Source organism: Poecilia latipinna, unplaced genomic scaffold, assembly GCF_001443285.1.
Source record: "Poecilia latipinna isolate Pla-1442-1.1 unplaced genomic scaffold, P_latipinna-1.0 Scaffold24, whole genome shotgun sequence".
NCBI lineage: Eukaryota > Metazoa > Chordata > Actinopteri > Cyprinodontiformes > Poeciliidae > Poecilia > Poecilia latipinna.
The window spans coordinates 1,036,223-1,051,808 of NW_015112640.1; the positions used below are offsets into that span (position 1 = coordinate 1,036,223).

At 38.4% G+C, this 15,586-nt stretch overlaps 1 long non-coding RNA gene and 1 other non-coding gene across 3 annotated transcripts; both read left to right on the forward strand.

Moving 5' to 3' along the window:
* Positions 1-1,973: 1,973 nt before the first annotated feature.
* Positions 1,974-2,046, forward strand: trnaf-gaa (transfer RNA phenylalanine (anticodon GAA)). Its single transcript has one exon. It is a non-coding gene; the product is annotated as a tRNA-Phe (tRNA).
* Positions 2,047-7,391: 5,345 nt separating this feature from the next.
* On the forward strand, positions 7,392-13,015 carry LOC106950538 (uncharacterized). 2 transcript variants are annotated; one of them, XR_001425632.1, is made up of 3 exons: positions 7,392-7,864; positions 10,001-11,020; positions 11,122-13,015. It is a non-coding gene; the product is annotated as an uncharacterized LOC106950538 (long non-coding RNA). The 2 variants fall into 2 exon arrangements; XR_001425631.1 differs by having other exon boundaries at positions 10,001-10,102; positions 10,942-13,015.
* The last annotated feature ends 2,571 nt before the right edge of the window (positions 13,016-15,586 follow it).

Consider the following 15,586-nt stretch of genomic DNA (forward strand, 5'->3'; position numbering starts at 1 on the left):
TCTAGCATGCAAGGCTTAGAGGCAGATAATTTAAGAAAACACATTTTTAAAGGTCAGCTTTTGTTTGTGTATAAAAACATTAAGAGCTGACTGCATTATCCATAAATGAATGACTGAAGAACAATAATCATGTCACTCTCATTATGGTTAAGAGTTTTTGACAAAACAGCAGCTGAAATGTGCAACTGGGGTTAATTATAATTACAGTTTGAACCAAAGCTTATTCTCTAGAGCATATGGTTTAAATCCTCTCCTTTTTCAGCCAACACTTGCTTTTTTTAAAAAAAACATTTTCTATCTTTACCCCCATTTCTTCTGATCTCTAAATTTAGAAACTCCGTCCCAGATATGTGCGATATTTTAGTGATGATGGCAGAGAACCTTCACTTTTGTGTGACAACTGTACTAATCACCACTGCTAATGAAGATGAAACATGCAAGTAAGGTAAGCATCTGTGGAGGCAGCTTTTGGTCCTGACAAATCTGGTGATGCATGTGTGCATGTAATTGATTGCTCTCTGTCTTACTGATTTGTGCATCTGGTCAAAACTGTCGATCCTTCCAACCTGCTTGATAATCTCATCAGCCACCCCTCATCTTTCACTCTCTGATTCTCTTCCAGTGGCCCTCCCTCTCTTTATGCTGCCGGTCTGCATCTCTCTCATCTCTTATCCGCACTCGGGCCTTCCAGAACAAAAAGTGAGGAACAGCTGCAGTGTCTGTGAAGGAAGGAAAGTCACCTTGGAGGGGATGGGGAGGGGAATGACAAGAGGAACAAAAATGTGAGCGAGAGAATGAGGCAATATGGAGGGGAGATTACCAGGGAAAAGAGAGAAGAGAAGAGAGGCATAGAAGCTGGCACAGAGACATCATATGACTAATAAAGGGACAGCACTGCATCACTGCAGAACGCAGTCAGAAAAAATAAAAGAGGCAAACGGCAAGCCCAGAATGCTAATATTATCAAGCTTCACTGTTTTCCAACAAACACATTGTTGATTTTTTTATTTTTTTGTAAAAACATCTGCATATTTGGGTGTCTTTCAAGAATATGCACTGGAAGTCAGAGGTACATGGAAACTAAAGGCTGCTGCCATTTTCAGACATTGTCTGAGCTATTGGTAGGGAATACAAAAAACTAACCAGAAGGTTTCAGAACAGGAATAATTACTCAGTTTTATTATTTTAAATGATAATAGTCATATTACTGCTCATCACACTGCTCAAAAAAATAAAGGGAACACTCAAATAACACATCCTAGATCTGAATGAATGAAATATTCTCATTGAATACTTTGTTCTGTACAAAGTTGAATGTGCTGGCAACAAAATCACGCAAAAATCATCAATGGAAATCAAATTTATTAACCAATGGAGGCCTGGATTTGGAGCCACACACAAAATTAAAGTGAAATGTTCCCTTTATTTTTTTGAGCAGTATATATTTTAAATCTCTTAAAGAACTGATTTTACTTATTGCTATTTCAGTGTTGACATGAAATGTAGTCAATGTAAAAATTGATTACTTACTGTAGCACAAAATAGTGTTGGTCACTGATCTGGTAACATCATGGCTACCTGTCTAATAGTGTGTAGTTTATTCAATGCCTGGACTCTACCAGGCCCAATGGTATCTGGGACCATGACTTGTAATGCGGGGCCATCTATTGACAGTTTGCTAGTAAAAAAATATTACTTTAAAACAGACTTTTACTTTATGTTTTTCTCGATAGCGGTGTGGCGCCATCTTGTGTCCCAAAGCCCTTCAAGCAGAATTCCGTTGAAACTCTGTCGTATCTACCTTTGCCTTATTTACCACAACATTTACTATTGCGTAGCAGATAACTTGAATGTTATATTCTTTGGGCCTCGCCTGTGGCAACTGTTTTATCAACAACCTAAATCCAAAACGCGTCACCACTTATTGGGCTCATAGGATAATCACACCAGCTCTGCCCTTCCCAAAATGTGCGGCCGAAATAGCTCAGTTGGGAGAGCGTTAGACTGAAGATCTAAAGGTCCCTGGTTCGATCCCGGGTTTCGGCAGTACGACGGGGACAACATATTTTGTGAGTTACTGATTCCCAAATGCTTATTGTGCTTTACCTCAAACACTGTGGTAAAGCGCAATGATTATCTTAAATGTTATTATAATATTCCTGGTGAATATCTGCCAGAAACAAATAAAACAAAATAAGCAAAAAGTATTTGAAAATAAGCAAAAGAGAATAGTGTCCAGCTTCTCTCTTTCTTTCTCTCTCTTTATGATTTGTTTCTGTACCACTGGTTTGGTTTGTAAGTAATTCCTGTGGAGAAATGTTGGCTCTTTTACAATAAAATGAAACTAATTTGCAGAACTTCCACCGGGGGGCAGTGTAGTTCAACAAATCAATCAACAACAGCGTTTTCGTTAAAAGGAACAAGAAATTCGTGGAGCTCCTATGAAATATTTGGGGAGACATTTCCGCTTTTAATATGGAGGAATTTGGCATAGTAAAAGCTAACAGCACCATAGTTATAACAACAATAAACAAAACCGAAAATTCAAGGCAGAGAGCACAGCGCTTGCTGTATACAAGCTAATCTGTTTAACTTAAAGAACGTGGGTAATAATGAAAAAGTTTCAAACATTATTCCAAAATTTAGTGATTGACATGATCTTGTTCTTGTTCTTGCTCTTGATAAGAGAGAAAGTTTTCAGCTTTTTGCAGATGTACTGAAGAAACGACTGTGATAACAGTTATTAAATAATGCTTCTTCTTAAATACGCAAAAGTAACTCTATGTTATTTTTACATTTTGCTGTTGTTGTGGTTTTAAGCAAGAAGACAATACAAACTGTTTCAGGTAACTTGATTAAAAGGAATACATTAATATTTTAGAACCATAAAGCTTCTAAATATAAAAACTAAATTAATCATAATCAGCCTGACCGTTGTTTTCCTCTTTTCACAAAATTATATTTGTAGATATTCACCTCTTAAAAGCAGAATATGGGTAATGTGTGGATAATCTGGAGCAGAGTCTGAACCAGACTGTGTCCTTGAATTTTAAAAATTACTTTTTCATTGGAAATATTAAGAATGGATGTGTGGCAGCGCGTTGGAAACTCAGAAAAAGGAAAGATGATATTTCAGAGCTCTATGGAAACATTTACTTGTGAAAAACACATTTTGCCCCAGGATAATGACAGAGTTGAAATCTAGGTAAAGAAACAAGCCAAACTTAAATAAACAGTACACACTACTACTTGAGTGCTGTTGTTTGTGAGCATAAAGTTCACCAGGTACAGAAATGCTTTCGTTTTCTGTGGGTTGTACATTTTATGTGGCCTTTATCAGTACAAACCATCTGCTTAAATGTTTATTGTGCAAAGTCAGCAACGGCTGTCTTAACTTTTCCTGCTACAGGTTTAGTCAACTAGACCTTTAACAAGGTTTAGTTGCAGCTTTATCATGTAATTTATCATGTGATCAATTAACCACATGATAAATTAAAACAAGCTCAATCATTTTCATTTGCATGTTTTATTGTTTTATTGTTTTTCTCTTTTCTGTTTCTGCTTACCAAAAACTGGATGATAAAATTCTCAGCTAGCGCTTTTTTTAGAGGACAATTTTGTCTACAGAGACATGATAATTAATTTTATTTATTGTTTCTGTTGTTTTGTTTATTTATTTATTTATTTATTTTAATTTTGGATATTTAAAGTTTCTTCCACTTCCAGTGTCAAATGTTCATTAGAATTTAAAGTTCATCGACATCTGAAAATGCGTTTTTGCATTATTATGCCATCACCCTTATATTACTTGAAAATAGGCTCAAAACAACAATATTATCATTTATCACAATAACGTCTGAGATGATTTAACGTTCAGCAAACATTTTTATCATGAAAGGCTTAGCTGTAACCAATGTCTTCCCTGTGTCTGAACCAAATGAAAAAGTGTTGCTACTGTCTAAAATAAATAATATTATCTTCCCTTTCCTCGTCTGCATGTGTGCGATTGAGTTAAGAAGATGTTTGGTGCTAAAAACCAACAGTTAGTTAAAAAGTTTGAATGACACGAAAAGACTGTTTAATTAGAGTAGCGTTTTGAAAACTTTTGCTGTAGTTGAGTTTAGCCATTATGGCGTTAAAGAAAACTGATTACGTAGAGAAAAATCAGAACTGCACAACCTCTCTGTTTCTATCTCCTATGAAGTCGGCCATGTTCGAAAGAACTTCCTCAGAACATGAGAAGAACGAAGAACCTCTATCTGAATGCCACCAAAATTTTAGTTTCGAAAAGCTAAAAATAGAGTAATTTAAGTGAGAAGTTCCAAACTTCCTCTTCAATCTGCATGCATTGTTAAATGATTGTCATCAGAAAACTTTGAGAAATATATGAAGGAAACTGCAACAACCCACGATTTATTTTAGTTACCCGGCTTTTAGCGGCCAAGTTGTGTAGCTTAACAGCTGTACATTTGCTGTTATGTATACTGTGGAAAAAGCAGACAGTTTAACTACAGCAACTGTTTCCCCCGGTCACTGTAATGCACCTGCACACCTATCCAAGCTGCATTATTCAATTTTATGGATTTTTATCTGTTATTCCTCCTGCTCTCAGTTTTTCAGCTCAGCCTCTGTAAACTCTCAGTGGCTGTATGTGTTTTTCAGTTTGAACGACAATAACAAATCCTCATCCTGAGTTGTTCTTTCACTCTTTTGTTGATAGTAATAATTTGCCTCCCCATAAGCCCTTGTGTTCAAAACTAATAGGTCATCCCGTGGCCACAGTGACTTTTATTTGACATCCTTTAAAAATAATAAATAGCATTTCACTATTTCAATATTCAGTAAATCTTTGGTTGCATTTCTGATATCTGATTCAGAGTTGTTTTAAGAACCAATTTAATTTTGTGTAAAAGTGTCTCAAAGATGTTTGTTTTTTTTGCTAAAAACGAAATGATTCTAATTTAATCAACAAAACCACGCTGCGTTGCATAACATGCCATCAGTATTATTTACTATCAGAGGCAACCTGACTCTGCATTCCTCAGAGCGTGTTGGGTTTGCATGATTTGGACACATCTCCATTTTCCCTCTGTTAATACACATATTTTGACCTTTGTGCAGTTTAATGATTCACTTTGCTTTTATTGACTGCATGTTTTCCAGACTGGTTCTGTATCTGTCATAGTTATTTTTTGATGACTCAACTCTCCAGTTTATTTCTACACGCCTTTTCCTTGGAGGACTGAACCCAGTGTCTTCTGATCAAGACACGATAGGTTTACGTTGTGTGTGTGCGTGCGTGTGTGTGTGAGAGAGAGAGAGAGTGTGTGTGTGCTCCCTTTCATTGGCAACAAAGTGGGAAAGAGAAGCCTGGTTTGAACTTGTCTTTTTGGCTTAAGCCAGTGTGCTTCTCTCTATTTATAGTCAAATGTTCAGGATTTTCTTTCACGTTCATTCCAACCAACTTACAAAAATTGAAGAAATTTATTACAATTTGAAAACTAAATGCAAGTATTTGATATCAATTTTCAACAGTATGAGTGTAATATAAGCCTGGAAGCATATTTCAATAAAGTTTGAAACAGTGCTATGTTCTGTTACCAGCATTTGGGAACCTATGCGACTTATTACCATCTGTCTTTGATGTACGATTTCATCCTCTCAACAGTTCAGGGACTTCTTTGTCTTATTTTTAGTTTAATAGAGTTCTCCAAACACTTCTAGTTGTTGACCGGACAGGACTGCTGGCAGGATCATTTCGGAGGTGACGTTATTATTTTAGTTTTCCCAGTTGCTGTCATTAGTGTTGGCACTCACAAAAAAAACCCTCCACATGTCTCTGGTTTATTTAGTTTGATTTATATGGAGAGCTATATGATATGAACTTAATAGCATAAAAACATCATGCCCAAAAAAACCAAATGCTTAAGGACTTGTGCATGCCGTTGCATAATTTTATGTGGCACCAAAGTGTTAGAGGTGCAAGAACACACTTTAACAATGCATTAAAAATAATTACATTTCATTAGAGATCATTACTGTCAAAAATGTCACTTAGTCACTTACCGACCAAAATTATACCACTACGAAGTGACAAAGACAACCATTAGTACCAAAAACTATGGGAATATGGTCTCATATAAATCGTCAGTAAATGAAAGACAAATAAATTTACCAGAATACTGAGGTTTTTTTTTTTTTTTGTTATTTTTACCTTAATAGTTTTGTTTATTTTAAAAAAGTTTCCGGATATTAATAAAATTGAACTGATTGAGAGTGGATAGTTCAGCAGACACAAAATGGTTTTATTTACACAAATGAAATAATAGTGTCGGTATTACACAGCTAAGAGGTTAAATAACCCATCAGAACCTTAATCATTGAAGATGACTATAATGTAAAAATCTTCAGAACGTTCTATACAAATTAATTTAAATTAATTACATATGAGTTCAAAGAAATGTATATTTTTCATAGTAGTTTTTTTAAAGTAGCAGACTGCCTTGATAATTAAACTAATTGTTTGGCATATGGAAATAAAACTGTTACTTACGTGTATAAAATGTGGGTATAAATTAATAGTCAAAGTCAAGTTAATTTTAGTGCCACTGTTTACTAAGTGCTTTACAAGTTGTAGAAATATAATAAACGCAATTGTGGTCAAATCATATAAAATACAAAATAAACAAATCGCAGCTGCTGTGCAGGATGAAGTTTCCCATCTTACAGACTGTTAAGCACAAGTTTCTTGGTCTTTACTTGTCTTTGACTTTCGAGGCATTGGGACGGAAAGGGAGCATCGTTTGACAGAAGCAACAAAGATTACTGTGTTTTTAGTAACATAAAAAGAGGGTGGCAAGTTTTTCATCTACATAAAACCAAGGTATTATGCAACAACCCATCATGAAAACCTGTACGTCTTGTGGTCACCATCAGGATCAGCTCACGCAGTGTGGTCTCTCGTCTCACGTCACCTGAGTTTTGTTTCTAAGCTGTCTTACACAAAAACCTCCGTGAGAGTCTCAGATGATGATTCTTGCCTATTCACCCTTGTGTTGAAAACCCTTTCTGGATATATATGCGATGTAGTTGTGCTTGTGAGTGCATGTCAGATCCTTTATTATCATTTCATTTCAATACAGAGGTTCTGCTTTGCTGCAGGCTCTGCAGGTGGGGAGCGCCTGAAAGTAACTGAGACCGGCAAAACTGAAACTTCTGACACTAAAAGGTGGAATAGCAGGGCTGGAGATACGGTGATCAGATAGATGGGATGCCACTATAGCAGAATATGAAAGTGCACATACAACTCCAGTAGGCTGAAGGTTGCTCCTTGTTAAGTTGACTCACCTTGTGCTGTGTTGGCTGATGCACTAACCCCTAAAACTGTTGAACTTAACTTACTTAAGCTCCACTGACTTTTTGGGCTATACTGATTGATGGTTCACATTTGGACTTATGAACTCGGTGTTCAGTCCAAATTCAAAAATACGCTTTTCTGAGTGAACAGGGACAACTTTTTGACGTTATAGTGAATTTGCTGCATGCTCTGAGCGCACAGGGGACAGGATGAGAGCTTTGTCTGGTGCAGACACTTAGAATAGTCTCACTTCCTGTATTTAGCAAGCCTCCTCCCTGTTGTGCTTCCTCTTTTCAGATCTCGGCTTGTCCCTCTGAAGAGCCTCGGTTCACTCGACGTAAAGAAGCCACTCAGTGGGAACAGAGGCAGCTTGTGCCACAGAGTAACACACAAACTGAATTTAAAGGAAGTCGTTGACAGGATAAAAATATATGAATCATGTTGCCCTTTGGCGTTTCATCCTGAACCTGTTGAAAGCAGGTTTCCTGAAAGCTGCTGCGTCACGAGGTATGACTTTGACACAACTGGTGCCGCTCTCGTCTTGTTAGCGTTTGACCGTTTCGCACTTTGCACAGCAGCGTAACGCAATCCACGGGGCGGACGCTCCAAAAACAGGGTCTTCTTTACGTTAAGAGGGGCCTGCAATAAAGCAGCAAGGATTGACCCCTGGATCAACGTGTTCCTGTTGTAGCTGTGTCCTGTTACTCAGCTTAGCAAGAAACAGTGTTGCCATGGCGCAAGTGCACATCTTCTTACTCAGCACTGACTCTAGCAAAAACTAAATTACATTTAAAGCCCTGAGAGTGCTGAGTATCATTTGCTGGCTCCAAGATAAACGGTTATTAGTTCGTTAGGTCGTCTGATGAAGGGGAGGCTCTTTTAGCCGCAGCCCGACAATGTTCCTAGTCTGATGATTCACGGAGTCATTTATTTAAACACCTGTGGTAATGAGAGAGCCTTCACCGCTGTCTTTGCCATGTGGATTAAGCAAAGCGGGAATGTCGCTTCAGCAGATCTGAGATTTCATAAACACTGGGTGCAGCAGCCACATTTCTGCACGCCTACCAATCATCCTCCTGTCCGTGTATGTTTACGTAACTAATTTCATGTCACCAGACCCACCGGCTGTTTATACAGATCTCGAAGGCAGAAGTAGAAAAAAAGAAAAATCAAGAAGAGGGCTGAGAATGCACTTATGTTTGGCTGTGTTCGCCAAGAAGTCTGGCCTCCTGGAGACAGTAAAAAAAAAAAACACATCAACATTAAACTGTATTGGTTACAAATGAGACAATACATCAGCATTATGTATGTGTCCGGCACCTGTGCATGCAGCAACGTGTATAAATGTTGGCAGGATGGTAAAAATGTTTCAAAAGCATAAATAATTATTTTATCTTTATTGCAGTAGCATGATTCTACACTCTTTTTACCTCCTTTTGTCATCAGCCTGACTGCACGATTATGAGATGAACATAAATATTCCTCCAGCCATATTTGTGACAAGTCCAGTTGTAAACATTTATCTGTGTGTGAACCAAAAGCAGGAGGAAGCTTAGCAGATGGAGGAGCATTTATTAAGATCTTTATGTTACTTTGCTGCATAAGAATTTTCTTATTCAATGTTTCAAACCCCTAAAAACATTTACAGAAATTATGTGCCAAATGCAAACATTTATTAAATCAAAAACAGCTAATCCAGTGTGAGCAATTCAGCAAACTGAAAAGAAAAAATTGCATTTTACTTTAAAAAAAAAAATAGATAATTTATAAAGCATATAAGCACGTTAAGTCTCTTATTTTTCCCATCTTAAAGGGGAGCAAAAACAAATGGGTCTCTGTGTCACATCTTTTATTCCCCTCATCTACCTGTTCGTTTTTAAATGCATACAGTTATGTTTTAGGAATTATAATCAACAGGTAAAAAACATATTTATCAGCAAAATAAGTTCTATGAAATTAGAGGTTCTATTTTCTATATTGTTTGGTGCGAGATATTTGCAATCAAAGCTGATTTAGTTGTAAACTTTAAAAAAAATCTTTGCCCAGGGAAGATAAAAAGTATATCGAATTGAACATTTAAATAGAATTTAAACATACAAACTTCAGCATGTTGAAACCTTTATTTTAGCAATATGAATTGAGTAATCTTAGTATTCATCCATTTATCCATCCATGAGCCAAGGATACCGAAATATGTCATATAAAAGTCTAAAGAAAGTACACTGTTAATATTAATGTTTTTTTTAAGTGTATTACTGAAGTAAGACTGTTTTTCCACTTTGCTGAAAGCGTAAAGGAGATTGCGTTGTAACGTTTTAGTTTTGGCTTGAAGCTGGTAGCACATCGTTTCCAGCTGGGTTAGTGTGTGCTCCATTAAATTTGCTCATATATTTTGACAGTGACAGGTCTGATGAGTTCCCCATGAAACAAGATCACAGCTAAGATCACGAGTTAACAGCAGAGCTGCCCCAATTAGCAGGAAGATTGTCGCCCCCTGGGTCAACTCAACCTCACGTGTTGAGATCATTTTACACTTTCTTTTTTTTTTTTTTCCATCAAATTCTATTGGGAAGCTCAAAAAGAATCTACTGGGTCATCATAATTATGTCCCTGAGCTCATTCTGTGCTTTCTCTCCCTGACAGACATATCGATTGTCTCCAGAGTGGAGTTGGCTGAGCCACACACACAGGTTCCCCTGGTGTTATATTACTACGTACCCAAGTATCAGAACACAAGGAGAAGAGGTTAAGATGAGTAAATGAAGTGCATGCTCCCTTGCACTGGAGCAGCCATGAAAGCATACATAAATCTAGATGCTAACCAGTTTTTTTGCTCATGCCAGGCGATATGATGGGAGGGTATTTTCTCAAATGATTAGACATGCACCTTCTCCATAATGCAATATTTGATTTTGTCTTAATAAACTTACTTACAAAAAGTATATTGTTAATTTTCTCACCTTGTAAAAAGTGTTCACTGCAAATCTGATTAGTTTTTCCTGTTCTATTACATGCACACTCCAGGGTTTCCCCCAGAAAACTTGCTAAGCCTGGAGCTCGGGGCGCTAGGGCAGTCATTCATCCAGCACCAAGTCGTGTTTTTGAGTTAAAAAATGTTTACAGTTGACAGGAAATTTGAAAATATCACTTGATACTTATGCATTATTGGAAGACTGAAAGATTAATCCCTAAACACCAACTGTAAAGTCTTTTAAAAAAAGGTAATAATAAAAAAAAAACTAAAATAAATAAAAAAAGGTAAGCATGGTGTGGGCACAAGTGAAGCCTGGTGGCCCGCCAGGCTTTTAATGCACTGTGGGAAACCCTGTACTCAGTAAGATACAACATTTGTGGTTGCAATGTAAAAAAAAAGGAAAGAAAACTGTATCAAGGGTTCATACTGTTTGCAATGAAATAAAGTAACAGAATCCCGGTGATACTTTCTTCCACACACAACAACGCGAGTCATTTAGATGTTTCATGTTTCTGCTAAAGCAGTTTTACATAAGACTCTCCAAAAATAATTTCAAATATCTTTCTCAAAATATAGATACAGTGACTTGGTTACGTTGTTTTTTCTTCAGATGGGCCTGGAAACGATCAGTGGTCTTTTCCTCTTCATTTGCTGCCAGTGGACCATATCCGACGTTTCCCCGGACTTATGTAAGCAAACTGATCTCTGTGCAGCACAAGACTGCAGTGACTTTGACCCTACTTGTGCTTACGTTTGCTGCATGTGACGGTTCATCTGCATCCTGCTGCAGCTTTGCTCGGCTGACACTTGACAATGAACAAAGACGATCATGCAAAGGTGCACATTCACTCATTCTGATGGATTTTCATCCGTTTGTCCCTTTTAAAAGAATATGGAGAAGATGCATGAAGAGTCCTCAGGGATTTGCTGTGACCAAAGCTGGAGCCCGAGGCAGGATGTTTGACATTTCACTTTGACCCCTTACTTACGTAAAAGGGAGCTGGAGCTGTTCTCTGCAGGCCTCTTTGGATGCAAACGTTCTTATTGGATGAAGAAAGGATTATGCAGTTTATTTCATGAGGATTTTTTTTTTTTTTGCTCTTCCCAAATATTTGAATGTCCTTTTGTTCCAAAATCTTAGATCTGATAAACTTGTTGTGTTGCAAATCTATATGAACGAGCAGATAAAACTTACTTGTGCACTTCTGTTATTTAGGGCCATCAAATTAAATGGGGCTAAACAGAAACAGAGGTCACACTTTTCAGATTTTAGTTGTAAAAACAGTTCAGAGGGTGTGACTAACTTTGTAAAGAAATGTAGACCTTGTGACCGTTCTCCATTCTGCACATTTCGTCCTTTCAATTATCTACTTTGTTCCCAAATGAACACTTTGTTTTCAACTTTTGTTCTCAGTATCTGATGCAGCTGGTGTGTCAGCAATACCACCACTTTAGCAGCTCCCGCCTAACCCCTTATATATCAAGTCTGAGCTTCTCAGCTGTTGTGTCAGGATCACTCTGAGGAGCTTTCCTGCCTGATCTATCACTATTAACACGGCAGAGGAGACAGGCAGGTAGTCGTTTGCCTCCCCAACATGGTTTTGCTTTTGCATGAACAGAACAAGATGTACAAGTGGCAGCGCCTGTTGTTGTTATTGTTTGCCTGATCCGCTGTGGGGAAAATAAATATTTGATACACCAAAATTTCCAAGTTTCTCCTCTTAAAAAAATAAGAGGTCTTTAATTTTCATGGGTTATTATAACTATTCCAGCAGAACCTAAGTAAAATCATCTGTAAATCACATTGAGTGATTTTAAAATATTTCATTTGGATTCTATTGAATGAAATATATACTCCTAATTACACAGGTCGAACATTGGTTCTTGATCATGTTTACACACATTTCAGCAGTGATTCTCCTTCATATGAATATTTTTCAGACTTTCAGTTTCCTCCACAGATTTTTCCATCCATACTCTCCTCCATACAATGCAATTGTCCTGCGTCCTTTGCAGGAAAGCACATCAACGCATGATGTTTCCATGCTGATACGTCAAGGTTTGGATGGGGTTAGAGGGATGTACTTATCCTTCTTCTGCCAAACACAGCAAGTGGAGTTCATGCTAGAATGTCCTGTTCTGTTCTGGTCTCATCTGACCACTCAGCCTTCTCCAGTGCCTTCTCAGATGGTCATTGGCAAACTTCAGACGGGCCTGGACATTCGGTGGCTTCAGTATTTTAATTCAGACTGGGGTAGCGAATGCCTGGTCTTTTTTGAGACTGTGGTCCCAGTTCTTGTTAGGTAATTGACCAGGTCCTCCCATGACATAAGATCTTGTAGTAGTTCAAGGGAGATTGACATCATCTTCACCTTCTTCCACTTTCTAACACTTCACTGGTGTCCTTAGATAGCTTTTTGGTTCTTGCCCATGGTGGAGAGTGAAGACTGATTGACATGCAGGCAGGTTATTTTTATTCATATAACAGGTTCAGTCAGTAGCATTTAATACAAGTAAGAACTGGAGGATATGTACCAGGTAAAAAACCAGCCCCTTGTTCTATGTGTCACCTTGTACAGAGGATCTGGACCCTGGACTGTTGGAAAACAATTGATTACAGGAGGTGTGGACTCTGTTGAAGTTTCAATACCCAATCACTCACATTTGGCCCTGACACATGTAATGCGACAGTTCGACGCTATGAAACTTACCAGAAATTGTATACAACCATCTTCCACTACCAAGACAGAATTGCCAAACCTAACAAGGTGATTGTTAATGTTAATTCGATATTTGGAGGCGTGGCCAACACAGATTGAACAGCTTAGTTCAATTCCTCCGCTGCCAACGCTAAAACTACAGGCAAACTACAATTATAAAACATCACACAAGATCAACATCATCGTTCACAACTTTTCCTTCTGTTCGCTAATGATCTTGGTTGAAATTCGGCCAAACAAATCAAGCTTTATGGGAGAAATCCCAGACGGAGCACTGGAAGGAGATGAGAATCAAGTGGAATTGCACAGAAAGGCAATGACCAGACTAGAGAATAGGATGACTTCAGAATAAATACTGGTTACCAGGTAATTAAATACATATTTCATGCAATAAGATGCTAATTAATTACATACAATGTGATTTTCAGAATTATTTTTAGAAGCTCTTTCATGCAGTTGAGGCGTTCACATGATGAAAATGATACACCTTTCATTTCCTGTGAAAGGGAAAACCTTCTTTACAGAGGAGACTGGTCACTCACTTTGCTTTTCAAATATCTAAAGTAGCTATCTTCAAATCCAGTCCTCTCGGGCAAGTGTCCTGCAAGTTTTTGATATGTCTCTGCTTCAACACATCTGAGTCAAATCACGAAGTCATTAGCAGGACTTTTCATGACTGGACTGACTACTGAGGAGGCAATGCAGGCATTTGATTCGGTGTGGGACCAGAGACAAATCTAGAAATGGCAAGACCCCGGTCCTCGAGGACTTGGGATGAGGAGCCCTGGTATAAAGACTCGACATGTTGCAAAGCAATGCATTTGTTCAGGGAGGAACTGAGGGATTTTTTTTGGTTGTTTGCTTTATGAGCATGCCTGCTACGCTCAGACACAGCTAAGCCCTCAGCAAAGAGCTATGTCGCCCATTTCATAACCAGGACTGGAAGGCAAGTCATTACGTGAAATTTGCAAGTATTTCCCAAACATACAGTACATTTCTATTTGCTGAGATCTTAGTACTCTTAGGCAACTGTTTCTATTCTGGTGCTCAGTAGACATTTAATGACTATACTGACAGAAGATATGTTAAAGAGCTGTGGAAATAAAGTGACTTCAGCCCTCTGTGGATTCAGTCTCAACTCCATATGTTCCCTTGGCTAAATTTGTCTGTTCTTGTCTTTTAGCACACTCTAATTTACTTGTCTTCCTGTCCAACTAAAATTGCTTCAGCTGTTCTTCCAACCATGTGATCATTAGGGAGGTGTGTAGGTGGCAAGCTTAAAAAACTTCTCATCTGATACATTGCATTATGTTAGCAGCGTGCTTTCTGCTGACATAATTACCTCCTAAGCCGACTTGTTTGCACAGGCGGTGCCACTCCAGTGCTCCTTACAAGACAAGTTAAATGGTCACGCTGTTCATCGGGAGTTTGTGTTGGCATTTATTGCCACAGCTAAAGCCACTGTCTTTACTGGCAGCGAGCTTTGTCTGCAGTCTCAAAGCTCCCATCCATGCCGGGTCCTCGGAGCAGAGGACCGATGCCCTTTTGTTGCCTGCCAGAAACAGCTTTACATCCCCTGCTTCTTCTGTTTCATTCATTCTATCCATTGGCCTTTTGTGTACTCTGTCTGATCCGTTTCTTGATCTCTGGGATTTACCACTGGTGGTTGTAACGGTGGGCCTGGGGGTCCAGGGTTATGCAACCCTGGGATTATTCCTCAGGACAAATTGATTCAGACAGGCTGAATAACCAGTACATGCACAGCAGATTTACAGGAAAGAATACACAGCATTTTATGTCAAAAGCTTGAAGCTGATCGCACCACGACCTGCAGTACAACCTTTGGGGATTTTTCCCCTCCCCCAATTAGTTTGCTTTTAGAGTTTGCACAAAGTTTTTACTCGTGAGGACAGATGAGCAGGACCTGCTCCATTGGCCTAGATCCCAGGCCTTAAAGGGATTCCAATAAAACCCCTCCTGCCAGGAAAGCTCACAGGGTCCAGTTTCCTTTGGCATCAGAAAGTGACAGAAAGAGAGCACTGAAAGGTTTCAGGGGGGAGTGTTGGAAACTCCTCTTCCACAAAGCCATGATGGGTAATGTGTTCAGACCTTGTACATGTCACACTTCAGTGACCAATGTTTCTTCTCTCTGATGATAAGGTCCATTTATATGCAGTGTTGATCAGCACTCCATATTTCCATGGAAGGCCCTGTTGAAGCTGAACTGCCACGTCATTAAAGTAATGATGAACTGAAGAGAAACATCAGACTTTTTGCCCCTATTAGTGAAGGGATCAATTAGTATGTTGTTTTGTTGACATGATTTGGGATTCTTACAGTGAATAATTACTGTAAATGAATGCAAATGGTTGCTTTGTTTTTACATTTTCAGCAAACTGGATGGATGTTCATATCCAGTTTTGGTTCTGCTTAATTCCTATCTCCAAGCTCAGTAGTATTTGGCAGTAAACCTTTCAACTAATGTAAAACCGCATCCCAGCTGTGTAACAAAGCCTCAAAGTAAAAGTAGCTTAA